This window comes from Canis lupus, chromosome 20 (genome assembly GCF_011100685.1).
Source record: "Canis lupus familiaris isolate Mischka breed German Shepherd chromosome 20, alternate assembly UU_Cfam_GSD_1.0, whole genome shotgun sequence".
Classification (NCBI taxonomy): domain Eukaryota; kingdom Metazoa; phylum Chordata; class Mammalia; order Carnivora; family Canidae; genus Canis; species Canis lupus.
Genome location: NC_049241.1, coordinates 44,543,507 through 44,567,686, shown reverse-complemented (window position 1 = coordinate 44,567,686; position 24,180 = coordinate 44,543,507). Strand labels below are relative to the sequence as shown.

General features: G+C 46.2%; 1 protein-coding gene across 1 annotated transcript in view; it reads right to left on the bottom strand.

Moving 5' to 3' along the window:
• Window positions 1-24,180, bottom strand: part of SUGP2 (SURP and G-patch domain containing 2) — a 61,050-nt gene that overhangs the window by 959 nt on the left and 35,911 nt on the right. The window lies entirely within an intron of this gene.

The following is a 24,180-nucleotide window of genomic DNA, read 5'->3' as shown; positions in this document are numbered from 1 at the left end:
AGAGTAGGCAGGAGGCAGAGTGAGATGTTTCATCGTCCCTGCAGGAAGGAAGCGAGTTAGAGCTGGCCTGTGCCTCCCCACCCTGCGTCCTTTGGCAATGCTCTAGAAAGTCATTGCATTTTGCTGACAGAGCAAAGCTTGCTCAGCTGGCTGGCCGTTAGGACAGGCCCCGAGGGAATGTGGAGACTGTTCCGGTGGCATTAGGCATTGAGTCAGAGGGATCTGGCTTAAAAATCCCTTTTCCTTCCCTGGTTACCTGTGTGAGCTCTTTTTTAAAGGATGGCCTTTTCAAAATTTGTTCTGGGGCAACTGGATATCTATGTGGGATAAATCGGACCTTGATCCCTACCTCATGCCATATACAAAATTTCAACCTGAGGCAAAGCCCTTTCTCACTCTGAGTTTCCCACCTTGCAGAGCTGCTGTGCTATTGGATCCAGTAAGCCTGTTGTGTGGTTAGAACTCACATAACCACTGCCATTATTATTTCTTTAAAATTCTATGAGACACACATGAGTGCATGTAAAACTAGAGAGATTTGAATAAGGTCTCTTGATTGTATGAATATCAACTTCCTGGTTATGATAACATACTAGTCATGCAGGATGTTAGTACCAGGGGAAGTGCGTGAAAGGTACCCCCAGATCTCTCTGTGTTTTTTTTAACAGTTCTATTGAGATATGACTCATATACCATAAAATTCACCCTTTTAAAGCGTTCAATTCAGTGTTTTTTAGTATATTCACAAAGTTCTACGAAGATCACCATTGTCTAATTCCAGAATATTTTCATCACCCTCAGAAACTGCATGCTCATTAGCTATCATTTCTCATTCTCCACATCCCCCCCGACAACCTCGGGCTAGCCACTAATCTACCCTCTATCTCTATACATTTGTCTGTTTTGGACTTTTCATATAAATGGACTCATATAATATGTAGTCTTCTATGTCTGACTTCTTTCACTCAGCATCATGTTTTTTAAGATTCCTCCATGTTTAGCATGTTTCAATATTTCATTCCTTCCTTGTAGCTGAATAATATTCTGCTGCATAGATAGTTCACATTTTACTTGTCCATTCATCGGTCGGTAGACATTTGGATCGCTTCTACTTTTAACTATTCTAAATAACACTGGTATGAATATTCACGTATATGTTTTTGTGTGGACACATGCTTTCAATTCTCTGTCTTCCTTTTTACAACTGCACACAAATCCAGAATTATTTCAAAGTAAAACATTTAATGAAAAGGGGAGGGCAGCCCCGGTGGCACAGGGGTTTAGCGCCGCCTTCAGCCCAGGGTGTGGTCCTGGAGACCCAGAGTCGAGTCCCCATCAGGCTCCCTGCATGGAGCCTGCTTCTCCCTCTGCCTGTGTCTCTGTCTCTCTTTCTCTCTCTCTGTGTCTCTCATGAATAAATAAATAATCTTTTTTAAAAAGAGGAGGGGGGAGATTTGCAGGGGTCCTTGGCTAGCTCAGTCAGTAGAACATGAGACTCTTGATCTCAAGCCCCATCTTGGGTACAGAACTTACTTAAACAAAACAAAACACCCCTACAAAACTTGCAGTGCTGAGGGATTAAGATCCTCTATCGAAAATAACAGAAAACAATGGATATTTTGCAAAATGGGGACAACCTTTGCGAAAAAGGTAGAACATAGTTATTTTGAACTGGATGATGTATGGGAGGGGCACAGGGCAACTTCCAGGTTGACCTGGGTGGTGGTTACATGAGCTCATATGAAAAATTAACCAAATTCCACACCTAAGTTTAGTGCACTTTAGGGCACCTGGGTGGCTCAGTCAGTTAAGCATCTGCCTTCTGCTCAGGTCATGATCCTGGTGGTCCTGTGATGGAGTTCCCCATTGGGCTCCCTGCTCAGGAGGGAGTCTGCTTCTCCCTCTACCCTTCCTCCCTGCTCGTGATCTCTCTCTCTCTCTCTCTCTCTCTCATACTCTCATTCTCTCTCATAAATAAATAAATAAATAAATAAATAAATAAATAAATCTTAAAAAAAAAAGATTCGTGTACTTTATGCATGTTCCTGGGCATATGCCATACTGTAATAATAGAGAAAAAAAGAAAAATATAAATTTACATTTCACAACAAATTTGAAAAAATATTCCAAAAATGTGAATGGAGGGGGGATTATGATGGTCCATTTAAGGGAAAGAAATGAGGTAGATCTAAGAGAATAGATGCACACACACATTCACAACACAGAGTTGGTGAATGAAACAATTTGCAGATAATACATAGAGTAGAATCATATTTTAGTGAAATTAAGAGTGTACACACACTCACATTTCTGCATCTATGTATTTATTTCTGGCAGGATGCATGTCAAACTACTCTCCAAAGGGTATAGTCAGAGTTCTCTATTCCACAGGACTCTGTAAATTTGAATTTTTCACACTGTGCACATACTATTTTTTATTGAGATATAATTGTCATGTAATATTACATTAGCTTCAGATGTACACAGGATATAATATTTGTGTATATTGCAAAATGATCATCCTAATAAGTCTAGTTAACAACCATGACTACACATACAGACAAGGTATTTTTTCTTGTGATGAGAAATTTTATGATATATACTTTCTTAGCAACTTTCAAGTGTAGAATACAGTATTATTAACTATCATCACCATGCTGGACATTACATCCCAGGATTTATTTATTTATATCTTTTGACTACTTTCAGCCACTTTGCTCACCCCTCATTTTTGTATTTAAAATAAAGTAACAGGGGCAGCCCGGGTGGCTCAGCGGTTTAGCGCTGCCTTCAGCCCAGAGCCTGATCCTGGAGACCCGGGATTGAGTCCCATATCGGGCTCCCTGCATGGAGCCTGCTTCTCTCTCTGCCTGTGTCTCTGCCTCTCTCTGTGTATCTCTCATGAATAAATAAATAAAATCTTTAAAAATAAAATAACAAAAGGAAAATTTGTTTAAAGAATTACCTTTTGGGGCACCTGGGTGACTCCATCAGTTAAGCCTTTGCCTTCGCCTCAGGTCATGATCCCAGGGTCCTGGGATCGAGCCCCATGTCAGGCTCTCTGCTTAGTGGGGAGTCTGCTTCTCCCTCTCCCCACTAGTGCTCTCTCTCTCATTAATTTAAAAAGAATTACCTTTTTTCCTTATAACTTGATCCTTTCATCCACATCATGGATCAAGTCTGGTCCTTGGACAAGTCACCTTTCTGGGCCTCAGTTTCTTTCTCTGTAAAATGAAGAGAAATAATAGACCCTGGGAAGGCAGATTTGGATATACTAGCCCAGCTCCTCGCCTTAAGGCTAGACAACCTTCAGGGTGCTGTTCCTGTTCCATGGCTCCGTCTGGGATCAGGCTGGGCTCTGCTGAGTGGGACTGTCAGCCTTGCACTTCCTACATCAGGTATTGCTACATGTGTGCATGTGTGCATGTGGTCTTCACATCTTATTTTTGTAAGCAGAGGAAAGAAGTAAAGAAGTTTTAAAAAAATGTCTTAGGCACAGCAACTGCATTTTCTTAATCTTCACTATGCCCTTGGAGGAAGTCAGCATGATTATCATCCTTCCTGTTATGTAGAGACAGGAAAACTGGGGCCCAGAGAGGTGAAGTTACCTGTCCAAAGTCACACAGCCAGTTGGAGGAGCTGGGATCTGAACCTGAGTTGTCTGTGTCCAGAGTCTTTGTTCATAACCGCTTGCTATCTTTCATCTCATGAGAATATGTAGTCTGGAAAACCATAGAACTAGAGTTTAACTGGGCTTGTCTCTGGGTGGAGGAACAAAAAAGCAACTGGTCTGCTTTGGGCTGTTCCGCATTTTCTAAATTGTCTGAAGTAGACGTGAAGTGTTGCGTACAAAGGAATAGAAATAATTGAAAGTATTAAAAGTTCTTGTTTGGGAAACTAATTTCTGTTTATTTTTTCTTTCTGCTTATCTCATCAGTTGCTTTTTCTCCAGTATAGTCACACAGTCACATTACTTGGATAACGACAACAAAATAATGAGACCTTTTTATAGATGCTGGAAGGCAGTGCATGAAAATACCAACAGAGATTATGTCTGTGCTGAGCGATTATGGGAGAGGTTGTGACTTTTTTCATTTGTTTTCTTTTCTGCTTCTTTGATTCTCCATCAGGAGATTGCCCAACATTTTGATAATCAGGGGAAAGTGGTCATGTAAAACTTCGAGGTGGGGCAGTTAACCTGGGTGCACCCTCTCGCAGGGACCTGTCTTGAGGGTGGGTTTCGGCCACGCTCCCAGTTTGAGCTCCTGGGAGTGGATGGGTGCACGCGGGGGTCACGAGCTCTGCAACTCCTTGGAGGCGCCAGCCCTGTGGATCCTTGAGCATGAATGCTCTCTCAGAGGCTCAGTATGTGGCGATCAGGCTCTTTCTGTCACCACCCCCTTCCTGTGTTGGGGTGACGATGAAATGAAGTGATGCAGGATCCAGGAGGGATGTCTCCAGCTGGTCCCAGCGGCAGGTCAGAGTCACCCCTCCCTGCAGCCTGGGGTTCAAATCCAAAGACGAGAACCTCCCTGAGTGGCTGTTTCTGCCTCTGACAAGAGGCTGACATGTGGTCTGCATGCAGTGGGTGCCATATTATTGCTCTCAAGAGGCACAGAGGTGATGCTTACTTTACCACTGCAGCAGAAGGATCCTGGTTAAAGAGAAAGTTTCTTGCAGGACATTGAAGTGGAAGCTGGAGGAAGGCATGGCCACTGCTTCTGCTGTAGCTGCTTCCCCCTGGGTCACTCCGCAGCAGAGGATTCCTGAGCAGTGTCCCTGGCCGCTGTGTGCCCACCTCTTATGGTTTCTCATGTTTGCTCCATGTTCCTGCGTCATGCTCTTGCAGGTTCCCTCTGTCAGAGTCACTCGCACCACCTTGCCACCTGCTGAACTCCTATTCATCCTTTAATACCCAGTGCCTTTTTCCCAAGAAGCCTCCTCTAACCACCCCCCCGCCCCCCGGCAGAGCCCAGCCCCCTACTCTGGGGTCCCTCAGCTTCATTTCCTCCCTCTAGTCTAGCCCTGACCCCGGGGGGCTGGGAGTATCTGGGTTTGGCTCTGCTCTTCCCCCAGGGGGAGTCTTCAGGACTGAAGCTTTTCATGGGTCCAGAATTACTGGGCCCTGGGGACATGCACAAGGCAGAGGCATCCATAATATTTGTGAACATGAGCTCCTGGAACGACCTTTTTTTTCTTAAATATTTTATTTATTTATACATGAGTGACACAGAGAGAGAGGCAGAGACACAAGCAGAGGGAGAAGCAGGCTCCCTCCAGGGAGCCTGATGCGGAACTCGATCCCAGGACCTGGAATCATGACCTGAGCCAAAGGTGGACATTCAACCATTGAGTCACCCAGGTGCCCCTGGAACTACCTTTAAAATTTTTATTTATTTATTTATTTATTTATTTATTTATTTATTTATTTGAGAGAGAGAGAGAGAGAGAAACCACAAGTGGGAGCAGGAGAGCAGCAGAGGGAAAGGGAGAAGCAGACTCCCCACTCATCAGGGAGCCAGATGAGGGGCTTGATCCCAGAACCCTGAGATCATGACCTGACCCAAAGGCAGATGTTTAACAGAATGAGCCTCCCAGGCACCCCTAGAACTATCTTTTTTTTTTTTTTTTTCCTGGGGAAGTTCAGAATATTCATTTGATCCAGGCTCAATTTGGAGCTCTGGTGGCTCTTAATTTTGTGGCCAAAGGGAAGGTTTGAAGGGGAATCAACCTGCAGACACCCTGTGGAACTGGCTGTTGGAGACTGCCCCCGGGGAAGACCAGGTGGCAGTGGCATCAAATACTTCTGACACTGTCATTCCATGAGAGACAGCTGAAGTTCTGCTCAGCAATGCACAACCCAGTTGTGTTCGTAGTATCGAGGGAAACTGGGAACAGCCCAGTCCCAGCCCAAAGGGTCTGGTTAAGTGACTGTCTACATGACAGTGATGCAGCAAGGGGTGAGTGGGAATCAAAACAGTCCTCATAGGAGACCGTGCCCATACCAGCAACTCCACTGCTGGGACGTGACTCCCAGAAATGTGCCCAACAGTCACCCTGGCTGGAAACCACTCAAAATGCCCCACCACGGGAGGATGGAGATAGTGTGCTTGAGGCACTCTGGGAGATACTGTACAGCCACGAAAAGGGATCCTGTACTTCCATGAAGTACCTCATGGTCATTATGTTGCAGAACTCCTTCCACTTATTTGAGATTCTACGAAAGGCAAAACTAATCCATGTACAAAAATCAACCAAGGTGATACACCACCTTAAAAGGATAAAAAGCACATGGTCATCACAATTGATGCAGAAAAAGTGCCTGACAAATCCAACACCCATTCAGGGTAAAAAGTATTCAACAAGTAAAAGAAAGGGACTTTCTCAATATGATAAAGCTGTAAAGCAAAACTCACAGGTCACCTCATACTCAATGATGAAAGACAGAAAGCTTTTCCTCGAGATCCGAGATCAGGAACAGACAAGTGTCTTAGCCCATTCAGGTTGCTGTAACAAAGTAGCATAGGCAGGGTGACTTATAAAAAAACAGAAATTGAGGGATGCCTGGGTGGCTGGGTGGTTGGGTGCCTGCCTTCAGCTCAGGGCGTGATCCTGGGATCCGGGATCGAGTCCCACATCGGGCTCCTGCATGGAGCCTGCTTCTCCCCCTGCCTGTGTCTCTGCCTCTCTCTCTCTGTCTCTCATGAATAGATTTTTTAAAAAGCAGAAATTTATTATTCATGGTTCTGGAGGTTGAAATTCTGAGATCAGGGGACCAGCATGGTCAGGTTCTGGTGATAACAATCTTTAAGGGTATGGATGGCCACCTTCTCGTTATGATAGAAAGAGGTCAAGATAGCCCTTTGGGGGCTCCTTCATAAGCTTCCTTTGGGGCCCCACCCTCATGACCTCATCACCTTCCAAATCCTTCAATTTCTCATACCATCCCATTGAGGGCTAAGGTTTCAACATACGAATTTTAGGGGGACACATTCAGTGTAGAACAAGTTTGCCCACTTTCCACAATTCTATTCAGCTTAGTTCTAAAAGTCCTCTCCAGAGCAATTAGGCGAGACAAAGAATAAAAGGAGTCCAAGTTGAAAAAGTAAAATCTCTGTTCACAGATGACATGCTGTTAATGTAGAAACTCTCAGAGATTTCACCACATAAACAACAACAACAACAAAACCCTGGGAGAGCCAATAAACAAACTCAGCAAAGTAACAGGATACAAGATCAATATGTAAAATCAGTTGCATTTCTATACACTAACAATGACAATTCAGAAAGGCAATTAAGAAACTAATTCTATTTATAATAGCCTCAAAAGAATCAAAGACTTAGGAGTAAATTTAACCACAGAGGGGAAGGACTACACTGGAAACTATAAAATGCTGCTGAAAGAAATTAAAGAAGACACAAATAGTTGGAAAGACCTCCCAAGTTCATAGATTGGAAATTTTAATATTGTTAAGATGATAGTATTACCCAAAGGGATCTACAGATTCAATGCCACCTCTATCAAAATCGCAGTGACATGTTTTTTTTTTTTTCCACAGAAATAGAAAAACCCATTCTAAAACTTGTATGAACTATATATCAAGCGGCCCTGCATAGTGAAAACACTCTCAAAAAGAAGAACAAAGTTGGAGGACTCAAACTTCCTGATTTCAAAACTTACTACAGAGGCACCTGGGTGGCTCAGTTCGTGGCTCAGGTCATGATCCCAGGGTCCTTGGATTGAGCCCCGTGTTATTTATTTATGAGAGAGAGAGGGGGGCGGGGCAAAGACACAGACAGAAGGAGAAGCGGGCCCTTTGCAGGAGCCTGATGTGAGACTTAATCTCGGACCCCAGGATCAGGCCCTGATTCAAAGGCAGACGCTCAACTGCTGAGCCATCCAGGTGTCCCTTTAAGGAGTTTTTAATTAATTAATTAATTAATTAATTAATATTTATTTATTTATTTATTTATTTATTTAAAGGAGTTTTTTAAAAAATATTTTATTTTTTCATGAGACACAGAGAGAAAGGCAGAGACATAGGGAGAGGACAAAGCAGGCTCTTCACAGGGAGCTTGATGCAGGGCTCGATGCGGGCCTCAATCCCAGACCCTGGGATCAGGCTCTGAGTGGAAGGCAGATGCTCAACCGCTGAGCCACCCAGGCATCCCTACTTAAATGATTTTTGGTAGAGATACCAAGACTGTATAGTTCGGGAGAAAAAGAGTCTTTTCAACAAATGGTACTGGGAAAACTGAATCTTCATATGGAAAAGAATTAAAAATAATAAAATAAAATGAAGTTGAACCCTTACCATGTTCAAAAATTAACTTGAAATGAAAAATAAATTTTTTTAAAAAGATTTTATTTATTTATTCATAGACACAGAGAGAGAGAGGCAGAGACACAGACAGAGGGAGAAGCAGGCTCCATGCAGGGAGCCCGATGTGGGACTCGATCCCGGGTCACCAGGATCACACCCCAGGCTGCAGGCGGCGCCAAACCGCTGCGCCACCGGGGCTGCCCCAAAAAATAAAAATTAACTCAAAATGGACCTACCTGAACATAAGAGCTAAAACTCAGAAAACATAGGGTAGAAGCTTCAAGGCTTTGAATTCGGCAATGGTTCATTGGATATGAACACCAAAAGCACAGACAAATTATGTACATATATATGAATTTAACAAAACTAAGACCTTTTCTACATCAAAGGAAATAATTGAGTAAAATGGCAACCAACAGAATGAGAGAAAATATTTGCAAATTATATATCTGATAAGAGATTAATATCCAGAATATATACAGTTCAGCAACAAGACAAACAGGCCAACTTCTCAATGGGCAAAGAATTTGAATGGACACTTTTGTCAAAGAAAATATACAAATGGCCAATAAGCGTGTGAAAAGACACTCGACATCATTAGTTATCAGGAAAATGCAAATCGAAGCCACAGTGGGATGTCACTTCATCCCCATTAGGGTGGTCATCATGAAACCAAAGGGAAAACAAGTGTTTGGATATGGAGAAATTGAAACCCTTGTGTGCTGCTGGGGGAATGTGAAATGTAAAATGATGCAGCTGCTGTGGAAAACTGTCTGGTGGTTACTGGAAAAATTAAACAGAATCATTACATGATCCAGAAGCTCCGCTTCTGGGTGTATCCCCAAAAGAACTGACAACAGGGACTTAAAGAGATATTTGTACACTGGGTTCATGGCAGCATTATTTACAATAGACAACAGGTAAAGGCAACCCAAGTGTCCATTTATGGATGAATGGATAAACAAAATGTGGTGTGTATATACAGTAGAATATTAGCCTTCAAAAGGAATAAAGTTTTTTTTTTAAGATTTTGTTTATTATTTATGAGAGAGAGGGAGAGAGACAGAGACACAGGCAGAGGGAGAAGCAGGCTCCATGCAGGGAGCCTGATGTGTGACTTGATCCGGGGTCTCCAGGATCATGCCCTGGGCTGAAGGTGGCACTAAACCTCTGAGCCATCCGGGCTGCCCAAGGAATAAAGTTTTGATTTGGATGAATCGATATGGGTGAACCTTGAGGACATTACACTGAATTAATAAACCAGCCACTAAAGGACAAATACTGGATGATTCCACTTACATGAGGTCCCTGGAGCAGTCAGATTTATAGACAGAAAGTGAAATGGTGGGAGCTGGGGGAAGGGAAAGTGGAAGTTAGTGTTCAATGGACACAGAGTTTCAGTTTTGGAAGATGCAAAAGTTCTGGGGATGGGTGATGGTGATGATTTGTATAACCACGTGAATATACTTAATACCACTGAAATGTACCCTTAAATGTGGTTAAGATAGTGAATTTTATGTTATATGTATATACCTTTTTAAGATTTCATTTATTTATTTATTTGACAGAGAGAGCACAAGCAGGGGGAGCAGCAGGCAGAGAGAGAAGGAGAAGCAGGCTTTTGCTGAGCTTCCCAGGACCCTGGAATCGCTACCTGAGCCAAAGGCAGACACTTAACCGGCTGAGCCACCCAGGTGCCCCATTTTACGTACATTTTACTATCAAACAAAAATTTTAAAAAGCAATAATAAAATAAAATATAAAATTAAAATGTAAAAGGTAACAACAACAATAATAGCACGTGGTATACTGCTTGGTGTGGAACCCCAGGGCATCCTGTCACTGAGTTGGAGCACAGTTCTCTTCACTCAGGTAACAAACGTGAGGCTCAGTGGCATCCTGTGTCCTATGGTGAGTCAGGGCAGTCCAGGCCAGGATGCCTCCCATGGGGGAACCATGGCGTGGCCAAGCTGTCCCCTGGCCCCCCAGAGTCTCTAACTTCTCATTTGTAAGACCAGTGCCCAGAGAAGCTGCTTAGAGCCTCAGGAGCACAGCACCTTATGCAAGATCCTTCCATTATTTTTTAAGATTTTATTTATTTATTTGACACACAGAGAGATAGGGAGAGAGAACCAGCAGGCGGAGTGGCAGGCAGAAGGAGAGGGAGAAACAAGCTCCCCACTGAGCAAAGAGCCCAATGCGGGGCTCAATCCCAGGACCCAGGGTTCATGACATGAGCTGAAGGCAGACCCCAAACCCACTGTGCCCTAAGAGCCTTCCATTAAATCAGTGCAACCTGCTGCAAGAAGGTATGGTTTTCCTACTCTCCTCTATTTTACATAGTAACTAAATATCAAAAAGACAGAACACTTTAAGACACAACTGAATGTTCCTCCTTTACCCATGTGGGGCTTTTAAGCTTTTTCAAGTTCCTTAGGGGAGAGTTGACAAATCGCAAGAAATTGGAGAAGAATCACAACTCCTAGAAGAATCTGGAAACACCTAGAATCGAGTCCCAATAGCAAGAGGGAAGGATGTGGTTGGCAGCAGCAAGTGAAAGACTTGCACTTTCTCCTCCAAGCAGAAGTGTAAGAGAGCCAGAAGTTGGCTCTGTACTGCAATGTAGGGCCCAAGGAGCTTCTGCTGCAAACATTTGGGGTCGGCTCCTTGACCTTGTGCAGCCCAAAGAGCTATTTCTGGCACTGCGCCCATAGCTCATAGCTCAGAATGGTGGTTTAGCAACTCACATTTGTACATCCCAGGCTGACTCAGTCTACCCCCAGCATCTTTTTTTTTTTTTAAGATTTTATTTATTTATTCATGAGAGACACAGAGAGAATGGCAGAGACACAGGCAGAGGGAGAGGCAGGCTCCCTGTGGGGAGCCCAATGCGGTACTGGATCCCGGGGTCATGACCTGAGCCGAAGCCAGATGCTCAACCACTGAGCTACCCAGCTGTCCCTACACCCAGAACCTCTTGAATCTGCCCCACCCCTATCATCATAGTCGTTGGCCCAGCCAGGACTTGCCACTTCCTGCCTGGACAGGGTCCCTAGCCCTTGTTCCTCCCAAATCAGGGTGCTAACAAACCCATAATAGCCAGTGACAAGTCTTGAAATCTTTAGTGTATCTAACTGTACCTTTACCCTGCTCAGTACCTACTAGGGCTCCCTGTCGCCTGAGCTCCTTAGCTGGCCTCGGAGCTCTTGCCTCTGCTGAAATATTCAGCAGATATTGGGTGGGTTGCCCTGCCCACTCTCCTTCTGGCTCCCTCTGCCCAGATGTAGCCAGTCATACACCTCCGTGTTCTCTCCTTTGTGGTGGGGCACATCATGGAAGGCTTCTCAGTGGAGATGGCATTCTAGGAGTGGTTTGTAGGGGTGGGGAACAGGGAAGCAACATACAGATGGTTAAAATTTATGTCAGGCAATGGTGTCAAGTTGTTTGGCCAAACATCAGTCTAGGTATTACTGTGAAAACGTTTTCTAGATGTCGTTAACATATCTGATCAATTGACATTAAGGAAAGAAGGTTATCCTGGACACTTTTGGTGGGCCTTATCTAATCAGTTGAAGGACTGAAGAGCAAAAGTGGAGGTTTCCTAGGGGAAAAGGCATTCTCTTCAAGACTGCAACATAGAAATCCTCCCTGAGTTTCCAGCCTGTTGGAAATAGATCTCACATTTATTAGCTCCCACAATCACAGAAGCCAATTCCTTTAAAACAAATCTCTTCTTGTGTATAATATACACATACCGTGTTAATTCCATGTCTCTGGAGAACTCTTAATGACACAGACACCCAGATGCCTGACACTGGCGGGGGGAGGCAGGGCTTGCTTTTCAGAGACAGGATTCTTTTGACAAACTGAGACAGACCTCAGCCATTTACCTCAGCCTTTCCCAGCTGGATGCAGACCAGACTCTCAGCCTCGGACACTGCCCAAGACACCTGCAGGCCAAGGACACGTATTAGAGGCCTCGGGTTTCATAGTCTCAGGCAGAGGCTGCCACCATGGTGCTGACCCAGCCTGCCACCCTCGACCAAAATAAACCCTGGGGAAGGTGCTTAGATCAGCCATCGCCCAAGCCCTATGGTCTGATCTGGGTTGCAGATCCAGCTATAGCTGGCCCCATGGAAAGGGCCATCTGTGTCCCCAAAAGGCCTGAGAAGTAGACCAATTAATTTGGAAGAACAAAAATTTCATTGTGGAGAGAGATCCAGGCAAGAGAAAGTGATTACAGCAGCTGACAACTTTCTACGCAGGGGTCTTCGGGTTTCTCCAAGGCGATTGGTGTCATCTCGGGCCACGCACGGTCCTCTTCACAGAGGAGTCAGTGGGGGTGGGTTCCAGCCCACATTCCTGATTTCTAAGCCTGCAGGGTTGGATCTCTCCTCTACTCAACCCAGGTGACAATTGACTACAGTTTAACTATAGTTAATAGTTCAAAATAACTATTAAACATTTACTGAAGGCAGCCAAGTTGGCTCAGCGGTTTAGCGCCGCCTTTAGCCCAGGGCGTGATCCTAGAGACCCAAGAACGAGTCCCATGTTGGGCTCCCTGCATGGAACCTGTTTCTCCCTCTCCCTCTGCCTGTGTCTCTGCCTCTCTCTCTCTCTCTCTCTCTCTCTCTGTCTCTCATGAATAAATAAAATCTTTTAAAAAAATTTACTGATCTCAGTCTATACCTGAGATGAGTGAAAATATACATCCACACAAACATCTGGACACACATGGCCATAGAGCACTATCCACAATAGCCAGAAGGTGAAAATTAACCCAAACCTCCATCAACAGATGAATAGATGGACGCAATGTGGCCCATTCATTCGGTGGACTAGTACTCAGTCATAAAAAGGAATGAAGCTCTGACACATGTGCTACAGTGTGGATGAACCTTGAAAACATCTGTGCTGAGTGAGAAGAGCCAGATACGAGAAGCCACATGTTGCAGGATCCTGTGTATGTGAAATGTCCAGAACAGGCAAATCCATGGAGACAGAAAGTAAATTAGTGGTTGCCAGGGGCTGGGGGAGGGGGTGGGGAGTGACCGCTCATGGGGACAGGGCTTGTCTGGGGATAATTTAGTTTTCTAAAATTGACTGTAGTGGTGGTTGATCATATATGTGAATAGCCTAAAAACCATTGAGTTGTATACTTTAGGGACGCCTGGGTGGCTCAGCAGTTGAGTGTCTGCCTTTGGCCCAGGGTGTGATCCCCAGATCTGGGATCGAGTCCCACATCGGGCTCCCTGCCTGCTTCTCCCTCTGCCATGTTTCTGCCTCTCTCTGTGTGTATCTCTCATGAATAAATAAATAAAATCTTTTAAAACAAGAATTGTATAGTTTAATGGATGAATTGAATGGTATGTGATATATCTCAGTGAAGCTGTTTTTAAAAATGTTCCCCCAAGTCTCCACATTTACTGAGTATCCACTGTATACCAGGCACTAAATTGGGTGCTAGAACAGGGCTCAGAGGCGGGGAGTCATAAACAGATGGTCAGAGTGCTGAGGGAGTTCCTCTCATAGCACAGAGAGGGGAAAGATGTAGCATTTCTGTGGACATGTGAAGGATGGAGGAGGGCATGTGTGTGTTGGGTTTCGCAGGATGAATAGGAGTTTGCCAAGTTGCTGTGTGGGCTGATCATGAACTCAGCTTTATCAAACCTAATAAACAGAATAAAATAATATAATTGAAATAATGAGGGCAGCCCTGGTGGCTCAGCAGTTTAGCGCTGCCTTCAGCCCAGGGCGTGATCCTGGAGTCCCAGGATCGAGTCCCACGTGGGCTCCCTGCATGGAGCCTGCTTCTCCCTCTGCCTGTGTCTCTGTCTCTCTCTGTGTCTGTCATGAATAAATAAATAAAATCTTTTTAAAAAAATGAAAATGAGTGCATCCCCTTTGTCCACATGAAGTGAGGAAGTATGTATATTTGGACATTTCATTACTCACCCTGAACCACACCTCACTCATCCAGGCAATTCCCAATGAAGTTGCTCATGTCTACCGCAAAGACAGTGCTGTAAACAGCATCTCAATCTCTTCCTTCATTAGGAGTGTGACGAAATCAGAAAGGTTGGGCCACTCACACCCCTAGTTGCTGTCTATGAGGATAAACAGAAGGTCAAAGGCCAGGCCTGACCTAGAACCTTCCCCAAGATGCTGCTTTCTCTCAGCTAGGCTAGATTCTTTCTGGCCTCCTTTCTCCTGATGTGGCCAGTGCGTGGCTCTGGCAGGTGGCCACAGAGAGTGAGGAGGACGGACGTTCTGGTCTGAAAATAAATCGTGGCCCTGAATGGGTAAACAAGAAACTAGGGCGGAGGAGGGGGCCGGGAGGGGCTGAGAGGAAAGAGAGAATTGTGCTTTTCCCGGGAAGATGAATGCAGCCTTCAGAGGCTGGCCTCCCAGGGCTGGGCTGGCAGCCACGTGCTCTGCCTCTGCTCCCAAGCGCCTGGTACCCACTGTACCTTTCCTGCTGAGTCCTGACCCCTGGACCTGATACCTCACCCAGCGTGGATCCCATCATCACACAAAGAAGCCCTTTTCTTGCACTCTTAATATGGATTTTATTTTTTGCAACCTGAGTGTGGCCTTTGACTGTTCACAGAGTACAGGATGCTTCCTCCCCATGACCCATTTTACAGATGAGGAAACTGAGAAGGGAGAGAGCCAGTACTGGGATTTGGTGTGGGGGGATTCCCGGCACCCCCCCTGCTCAGGCCTGATGATGGTAATTTTGAGGCTGAAGACATGTGAAAGGCTGAATGTGCCAGGACAAAAGCAGCTGAGATGACTCTCTCAGGGTTGAAGTCCTGGGTTTGGATCCTGGCTCTACCCACTTGCAGGATGAATAGGGGCTTCTGTTCCCTCTGGGACTAACATCTTAGTACATATAGGCTTCTCCCTTCTCAGCTAGGTCACTCAGGACCTGCCTGCCAATCAATCTACTGTGGCCCTTTTGTCACTGTGATTGGTTCAATGACAGTCATATGCCCCAGACTGTGTCAATAAGATGCAATCCTAGTGCTTCCACTAAAGCTATCAGACAACAGAGCTTTTTAAATATTGCTTGAGTGGATAAGGGTCAATTCAGAGTTGCTGGCTGCCATCTCATCTGAGAATGAAGCTGACACAAAGACAGGAGAGTCAAGAGATGGAGAAAGACACTGCTCTGTGAGGTTGGTTAAGTCCCTTGATCTAGCTGAGCCTGAAGCCATCATTTTCAATTCCATTAACCAGTTAATTTCATTCGACTTTATGCCACCAAGAGTTCTCGCGGATATAGCCCTTATTAGTGGTGTGATAAAGATCGTTAAACAACCTCTCTGGGCTTCAGTTTCCTCATCTGTAAAACAGGTTGTGATTCTCTAAGATGAAAGGAGCATATGTGGTGAACACCCCGTGCTATGCCTGATGTTATAAAACATTCAGTATCATCAAGGACACTCCCAGCGCAGCAAGGTTCCTGTTTACTCAGATATTGGAAAGTTTTCTGAGGGACACAGTTGAGCCCACCCATCCCCACCCACTGCAATAATCCACCAAGAATGCTGAAGACCAGAAGGATGGAGTGAGTGGACGTCTCAGGTCTGGGCTCTGGGGCAGTGGTCACACAATGGCCTGGGATCAAGGCTGTTGTGACACAGCTTCATTGAGCTAGAGGCATCAATGAGCTGATGGAACTGCTTAGAAAATCCTTGCTGGTAAACGTACCAGGTCTTTTAGCTGAGCAGTTGTCCAACACGCAGAGTCTGTGGCTCCGTTTCTTTTGGCCCACTTTGGGGCAGGAGTGGCATGTATGTGGGACTGGAGGACATGACACCCTCCACCCTGGCCTCCAGCACCTGTGGTGGGTGAGTGATTTTTAAAGAAACCTCCCAGGCAGACAGGGGTGGGGGTGGGGATTGGTGAAGTAGGGGAGAATGAGTAAAGGGGTGCATCCAGCAGAGTCCTTTTGGCTCTGTGCTGCTAGGTGATCTGGAAGTGCTTCATGCTTGAGGGCAAGGCAGCTGGGGCATTCACACCCCCACACCAACCGGTCAGGGCTGCCCTGGGAATGTCAATTCTAGCCCAGAGCAACCCCCCACCGAATCACATAGAGCCTGAGAGAGGATTCGTGGGTGAGTGATTTTTAAAGAAAGCTCCCAGGCAATCAAGGGCAGGGAGTTGGTGCGATAGGGGAGGGGAGAATGAGTAAGGGGGTGCCTCCCGCAGAGTTCCTTTGGCTGTGGTTAAGTGGGGTAGGGATCCAGGGGTGTGGATGGGCAGAACAGTGTCTGCTTCCATTCTGGCCTTTCCAAGTTGCTCTTTTAAAAGTATAAACTGAAGAAGCCAGACACAAAAGGTCACATAGTGTGTGAGCCCATGGATACGAAAGGTCCAGAACAGGCAAATCCATAGAGACAGAAGGCAGATAAGCAGTTGCCAGGGGCTGGTGGGGTGGGGAGTGATGGCTCATGGACAGTTTCTTTTGGGGGTGATAAAAATGTTCCGGAGGAACTACATAGAGGTGATAATTGTACAATATTGTGAATGCACTAAATGACATGGGATTGAACATTTTAAAATGGTTAATTTTATGTTATGTGAATTTTTAAAAAAGTATAAATAGGGCCATACCCCGGCTGTGCTACAAAGCCTCCCATGGCTCCCTATTGCCTTGATACAAGGTATATACTTGTATCTCATCCCCAAAACTCCCCAACCTTGACTCACTCCTCTTCCCAAAGCAAGGCTCATTTGTACCTCAGGGTCTTTGCACATGTCATTCCTACTGCCTGGCATGCTTTTATTCATCCTTCAGATCTCCAATGAAATGTCACCTCCCAGACTGGGCCCCATCACTACCCTTTCTTTGTACCTTGGATATTTCCTTCAAATGACTGACTGTAGATGGTAATTTCATTGTGGGTTTTTTTTTATTTTTTTATTTTTAAAAAGATTTTATTTATTTGTTTGAGAGAGAGAGAGAGCCCAGGTGGGGAGTGGGGAGGGAGAGAGGGGGAGAGGGAGATGAAGAAGCAGACATCCTGCTGAGCAGCTGAGGAAAGGAGCCCTATGCGGGCTTGATCCCAGGACTCTGGGATCATGATCTGAGTCAAAGGCAGACACTTAACCAACAGAGCCACCGAGGTGCCCCTCCTTGTGGTTTTAGATGTTAAGTAGGAAGTTAGGTGTTCCTCAAATGTGTGGCGAATGAATGAATGAATGAATGAATGAGTGAATCAACAGATAGATGGAGGAAGGCAACTGAGAGACTGCCAGGGAGAAGCCGGAGAGACTTTCATGGCAGCCTGCAGATAGGTCCTAAAAGGAAGCGACGTTTTATCACCCAGCGGACAGGGAAAGAGACGTCTCCATTCAAATCTGGTGCTTTTTTCCCCTCAGAATAGCACAGCTGTCTCCAAAACAAAGACCTACAATTGCTGCCAGCACGTGCTTCGTCATTTTTACTTCCTTTGAATATTCTTCAATGGATTTTCTTTCCAAACTGCACAACATGTATTCGTAGTGTGAGTGTGACAGGCACGCAGTGGGCGGGGGAGGGGGTGCAGGAAGAGCCCCTGCCCCACCCTCACTCACTTTCCCAGGTTAGAAGCCCTGTCTTCTGGGTGCTCAAACATAACTGAGAGTCCTTGTATATAGAGGATCTGTCCACATTGTACAAAATTTCTATGAAAATCATATCATACTTTGTAAAGGGATTTTCTCTCTCAGGGTCAGTTTGGTTAAATGCTCCATCACATTTCAGATCTGAAGTTCTCTTAATTTTTCCCTTCCTTCCCTCTATTTGCTTTGTCCCCAGGATTCCGCCAGGACAAGCAAGGCTCCTGGAAGATCTGTGGCTAGGCCTTACACCTTGGGTTTTTAAAGACACTGGTTCCAATGGGTTGGCCAAAAGGCTGGAGTAGGGTACAACCCCTGTGGAAAACAACTTGGCACTCCTCAAAAGGTTAAACATAGAGGTACCTCATGATCTAGCAATTTCACTCCTAGGTATAGACCCAAATAAAATAAAAACAAGCGTTCACACAAATCCTTGTATACCATGTTCACAATCACCAAAAGGTAGTAACTGCCCAAATGTCCATCAGTGGATGAATGGATAAACAAAATGTGGTCCATCTATGCAGTGGAATATTACTCAGCCATAGAAAGGAAGAAAGCTCTGACACCCACTACAACATGGATGAACCTTGAAAACATGCTCAGTGAAAGAAGCCAGGCACAAAACACTCACATAGTGTGTGATTCTATCTATATGAAATGTCCAGAACAGGCAAATCCATACATTTAGGAAGGAGAGTAGTGGTTGGCAGCAGCTGGATAGGTTAGGAAAAATAGAGAGTGACTGTTAATGGGCACAGGGTCTCCTTTTGGGGTGATGGGAATGTTCTGGAACTGGACAAAGCTGGTGTTGCACAACATGATGAACCTACTACCTGCCCCTGAATTGTTCCCTTTAAAGTGGTTAATTTTATGTGATGTTTGCATCAATTAGAAATCAAAAAGTTGGGGTAATCCCCATGGAAGCCAGCAAGGGGGGAGGTGTCATCCTCGCTAATACAGGTAAGTGCTGAGTGTTAGCGATTCTAACATTTTGCTGCGCTTGTGGTCAGTGGGAGGGTGCTTCTTCTCGTGCATTTATTGGCTGCCTGCATTGCTGTCCTCTGAAACCCTTATACAGAAACTCTTCTCGGCGGATGCGCCAAGATGGGAGGAATATCCTTATTGTACAAATGAAGAAACCGAGGCACCAAGGGGTGAAGTGAATTTTCCAAGGTCCCCCACTGTGGCCCTTCCAGCACATCACAGGGTTTAGGTAGAGGCTTGGGGAACTTTATCTGTAGCAGGAGTGAGCTGATGGTAAACCTCAATGACAAGTCCACAGTGACTCAGGACGGTCGTCCTGTGCAGCTGACATCTGTGAGCTTTACAGTGTCCTGCCATAGATTCTCAGAGCATCTGGCAGTAGATACTACTGTTTTCCCATCTTACAAATGAGGCAATAGGGGCTCAGAGAGGTAGATCACTCGCCGCAGGTCACACAGTACAGTGAGGACGTGTTAAGTCCGCTTTGCTCTGAGCTGCCCCCAGGCAAAAGCAAGTCATGGAGATGTGGATGTTGAAATCTCAAAGCAGAAACCTCACTACTCACAACCAGATTAGGAACTCCAAGAACCTACAGCGGCACTCCCACAAGTCCAACCTGAGAAATCTCTGGAGAAAACTGGAGCAAAGCAAAGCTCAGCTCATGAGGTCCCCCTCCTGGGGTCTGAAGGAAGTGGCAGGTGCCAGATTCATAGCAGAGTTGTGATTCCTGGGAAGGTCCAAGTTCCCAGGGCCATGAGCGTGGGCTTGGTGGGAAATAGAAATGACGTGTATGCATGTGCCTGTGTGTACATGTCTGCTCGCATCTGCATATGTGCACGTGTCTTTTTAAAATATATTTTATTCTTTTATTCATGAGAGACAGAGAGAGAGAGAGAGAGAGAAAGAGAGGGGCAGAGACACAGGCAGAGGGAGAAGCAGGCCCCATGCAGGGAGCCCAACATGGGACTCTATCCCAGGTCCCCAGGATCACACCCTGGGCGGAAGGCGGCGCTAAACCGCTGAGCCACCGCTCAGCACTGAGCACAGGCTGCCCATGTGCATGTGTCTTTGAGCTTGCACACGTATACGAGTCTTAGGGTATGTGCATGCATGTGTGGCTGTGCATGTGCGCACACATGTAGGTCTACGGGGAGCTTTATTTTTTTTTTAAGATTTTATTTACTTATTCATGAGAGACAGAAAGAGAGAGAGAGGCAGGGGGCAGAGACAGAAGCAGGCTCCATGCAGGGAGCCCGATATGGGACTTGATCCCGGGACTCCAGGATCATGCATCACGCCCTGGGCTGAAAGCAGGCACTACACCACTGAACCACCCAGGGATCCCTCCATATGGGGAGCTTTAAAACCCCATAAGACCAAGTGGAAATCCTGGTGTTTGAGTGTGTGTCTGGAGTCAGGCTGTCCAGAGCCTCAGTTTCTCTACTGAGAAATGGACCAGTTTCTGCTGGATGTAAGGATTAGATTCCATGGAGACCAGCAACTATCAGATTTGTCACAGTATACAGTCTGTGTTATGGGCTCTGAAGTTGAAGCCTGTGATATCCTTGGATTCTCAAAGCAAATCCAAGGCTGTGTTTATTATCCACATTTTCATAGACATATAATTTTTTGTCATTCGAAAATGATACAAGCAAAGACTTCAAACCACACAGAAATATATGCAGTAAATAGTGAATATTCCACCCACGACTCAGCCCACTTCCCAAAGGAACGTCTGTTAATAGGTGGGTGTGTTTTCCAGAATTCGTGACCACGTATTTACATATTTGAGCTTGTATTTCTATTTCCATATAGTCCGCTACAGTATATTAAAATGGTGATGGAAATACTATAAAGTGGATTTTAAATTAATAGGGCATCCTTCACTCCTTCGGCTCATGCTAAAAGTATCTGATGTTATGGATGCAAGAAATGGAGTCCCAGAGGGCATGGAGATTGTTCAAAGTCACCCGTTCTTACACTCCCAGGCTGAGACATGACTAGAGTCTACCTGTCCATCCCAAGAAGGATCCCATCTGTAAGGATGGGGCTTTAGACATTGTACAAAGTTCATTTGTTCATAGTCCTTTTATTACACATTCATTTGATTCAGTCCTCTGTGGAGGAGGCCCCAGCCTGGGTGAGACAGAGCCGGGCAACCTTAGTTCAGGGGGGTCAGAGGCAGGTCTGCAGGCCTCAGGAGGCCAGAGGGGCATCCAGGCCTCTGTCTGCAGAGAGCAGGGTGGAAATGGGCCCTGGAGATTGAATGGAGGTCCCACAGGCATAGTAAGGCCTGGGGACAGGGTGAAGAGTCACCCCATTGCTGGCCAGCTAGGTGGCATAGGACCCTCCTCAATACTTGATGTTCATGAATAAGAACTGACACCTAACTCTGGGCCTAAACTGTAAGTCTCAGCCATTGGCTAGAGAGGTTGCTGCCTGCTGTAGCACGGTGCCAGCCCCACCCAAATGGGGAAACTGAGGCTGAAGCAGGTGCGGAGACTTTGAAGAACTGGTGCAGTCTGGGGCCAGGTTCTACCTCTTTCTGGGCCTCAGTTTCCCCATGTGTACAATAGGAGAGCAGATGGCAGAGTAGTAGCTGGGCAAGAATTTGGCTCCAGCTCCAGCACTGTCACCCTCCCTCCAACCTGCAAGTGACTAATCCCTCCAAACACATGGGTGTTGTACAATTTACCCCTCTCTGGCTGACCCTAGGCCTCAACCCCTCCTCTGTTGAAGGGAGTTAGTTTGGGGGTGTGACCCCACCCTCTACCTGGCAGCAGAGCAGGGCCTAGATGCATAGTGACTGGGCTTGGGGATCTCATGCGCACAACGTTGGCTTCCCAGGAGGGGAATCAGGCCCAAAACCAAGACTGGCCTCTCTAAATCCTCTCTCGGTCAGCAGCCCTCGATTATTGCTTTTAACTCTGCAAGCCCAAGGCCTCATTTCCCTCGAAGGAAACCAAGGCTTGGAAAGTCCTATAGCTCATCAGCTGTGGGGAGGGTCAGCTGCAGCCTTCTCCCTACTGGCATAACCTCCTCCCTGCTGGAGCATCTCTGGCCTTCAAGACCTGCCCCCATAGGTGGGCATCAGGCCGTCAATGGATGGAGGGGGGACATCAGGCCTGGAGGGACAAACAAGGTCACCTGCAGCTAGGTTGCCGCTGGCTCCAGGGAGGTTGAGGTTGGGGGGCTTGTGGCAGGAGCAGTGGGCTCAGAGTAGCAGAATCTAGAAGCAGCAGAGAGGGGTGGCAGCTGGGTCCACATCTGGAACCGAGCATGGGGACAGGGTCTGGAGGAGTCAAGGCCCATGCTCTGTGGTTCAGTCCACCTTGAGGGTAGAGCCTCCCTCTTCCAGGGACCACAGCCCCCCACATCCTAGAGAGGCAGGCACAGCTGGGGAAAACTGGGGTGCTAACAGGGTCACTCCTGAAATTGCATGGCACAGGAATGCAGTGGAGGGAGGGAGTAAAGCGGAGAGATGCCAGGAAGACCCCTTGGTCCCGGAATCACCATTTCCAGGGCTTTATCCAGAGAGAATGTTCTGTGATATAATAGCCAAGGCTTGGGAAAAACTCAAATGCCTCTGGGTGGAGAACCTAAATCAATGACAGTCCATTACATATATATGTACATTTTCTGGGGAAATTTTTTAAGTGGAAAAAAAAAAAAAAACAGGCAGACTAAACCCTGCAGTAGAATTAACATTTTAAAGAAAGTGGGCAGCCCCGGTGACGCAGCTAGAGCTGCCTGCAGCCCAGGGCGTGATCCTGGAGACCTGGGATCAAGTCCCACATCGGGCTCCCTGAATGGAGCCTGCTTCTCCCTCTGCCTGTCTCTGCCTCTCTCTCTCTCTCTCTGTGTCTCTCATGAATAAATAAAATCTTAAAAAAAATTTTTTTTAAAGAAAGGTTATCCTAAAATATGCCTGTAAACACAATCGTCTACATGTAAGGGATCTGAGACCTGGGTGCTGGGGAGGCATTTTCCACAGAACACATTTCTGTACCTTTTGATTTTGGCCAGGTGTTACTCATTCACAAACAGTACTAAAAGTTTTTACTTCCATGAAAAAACCGTGGAGATCTCCAGTCACATAAAGACACGAGTCTCCAGGTAGTATACCTGGTGTCTTGTTATTTTTAAAAGTTTATTTGGTTATTATTTACTTTTATGTGAGTGGGAAGGAGAGGTAACTTCTGTGCTTTACTCTGCACATATCTGGTTTGATCTTTTACAAAGAAAATGTGCAAGTGTTGCCTGAATGCGCCTGTTTGCATGTATCACACACCCAAGTTACATATGTGCATGTGCATGCATGCATAGTAAAAGCTTGCTTTAAAACCACAAGCTTTTTTTTTTTAACTTAAAGATTTTATTTATTTGATACAGAAGAGAGAGAGGAGCATGCGCGCACACACAAGCAGAGAGAGCAGCAGGCAGAGGGAGAGGGAGAAGCAGGCTCCCTGCTGAGCAAGGAGGCAGCCAGTGGGGCTGGATCCCAGGACTCTGGATCATGGCCTGAGCCAAAGGTAGATGCTTAACTTGCTGAGCCACCCAGGCACCCCCCACAAGCTGCTTTCAATGTCCAGCAGTGCCTTCTGCTTCTCTCAGGGCCCAGGGCATCCAGAAGGCTTCCAGGAGGAGGTGCTGGGGAGAAGGAAAGTGGAGGGGCCCTCAAGGCCAAGAACAGTATATTTAGGTCCCAGTTAGCTCTAAATAACAAGAAAACAGAGGATATTATACCTTCCAAACTGGAAGAAAACCAACCCCCCTGGCAGCCCGGATGGCTCAGCGGTTTAGCACCACCTTCATTCCAGGGCATGATCCTGGGGACCCAGGATTAAGTCCCATGTTGGGCTCCCTGCATGGAGTCTGCTTTTCCCTCTGCTTATCTCTGCCTCAGGGAAGGAAGGAAGGAAGGAAGGAAGGAAGGAAGGAAGGAAGGAAGGAAGGAAGGGAGGGAGGGAGGGAGGGAGGGAGGGAGGGAGGGAGGGAGGGAGGGAGGGAGGGAGGGAAAAGGAAAAGGAAAAGGAAAAGGAAAGGGAAAGGGAAAGGGAAAGGGAAGGAAGGGAAAGGGAAGGGAAAGGGAAGGGAAAGGGAAGGGAAAGGGAAGGGAAAGGGAAGGGAAAGGGAAGGGAAGAAAAAAAAAGAGAAAAGAAAAGAAAGAAAACCTCCTCAGATAGAGCAGAAACAAAGCCTAAGGACAAAGCCTAGATGGGTGTCCCAGGCTGGAAACCCTCACTCCATGGGTCCTCAT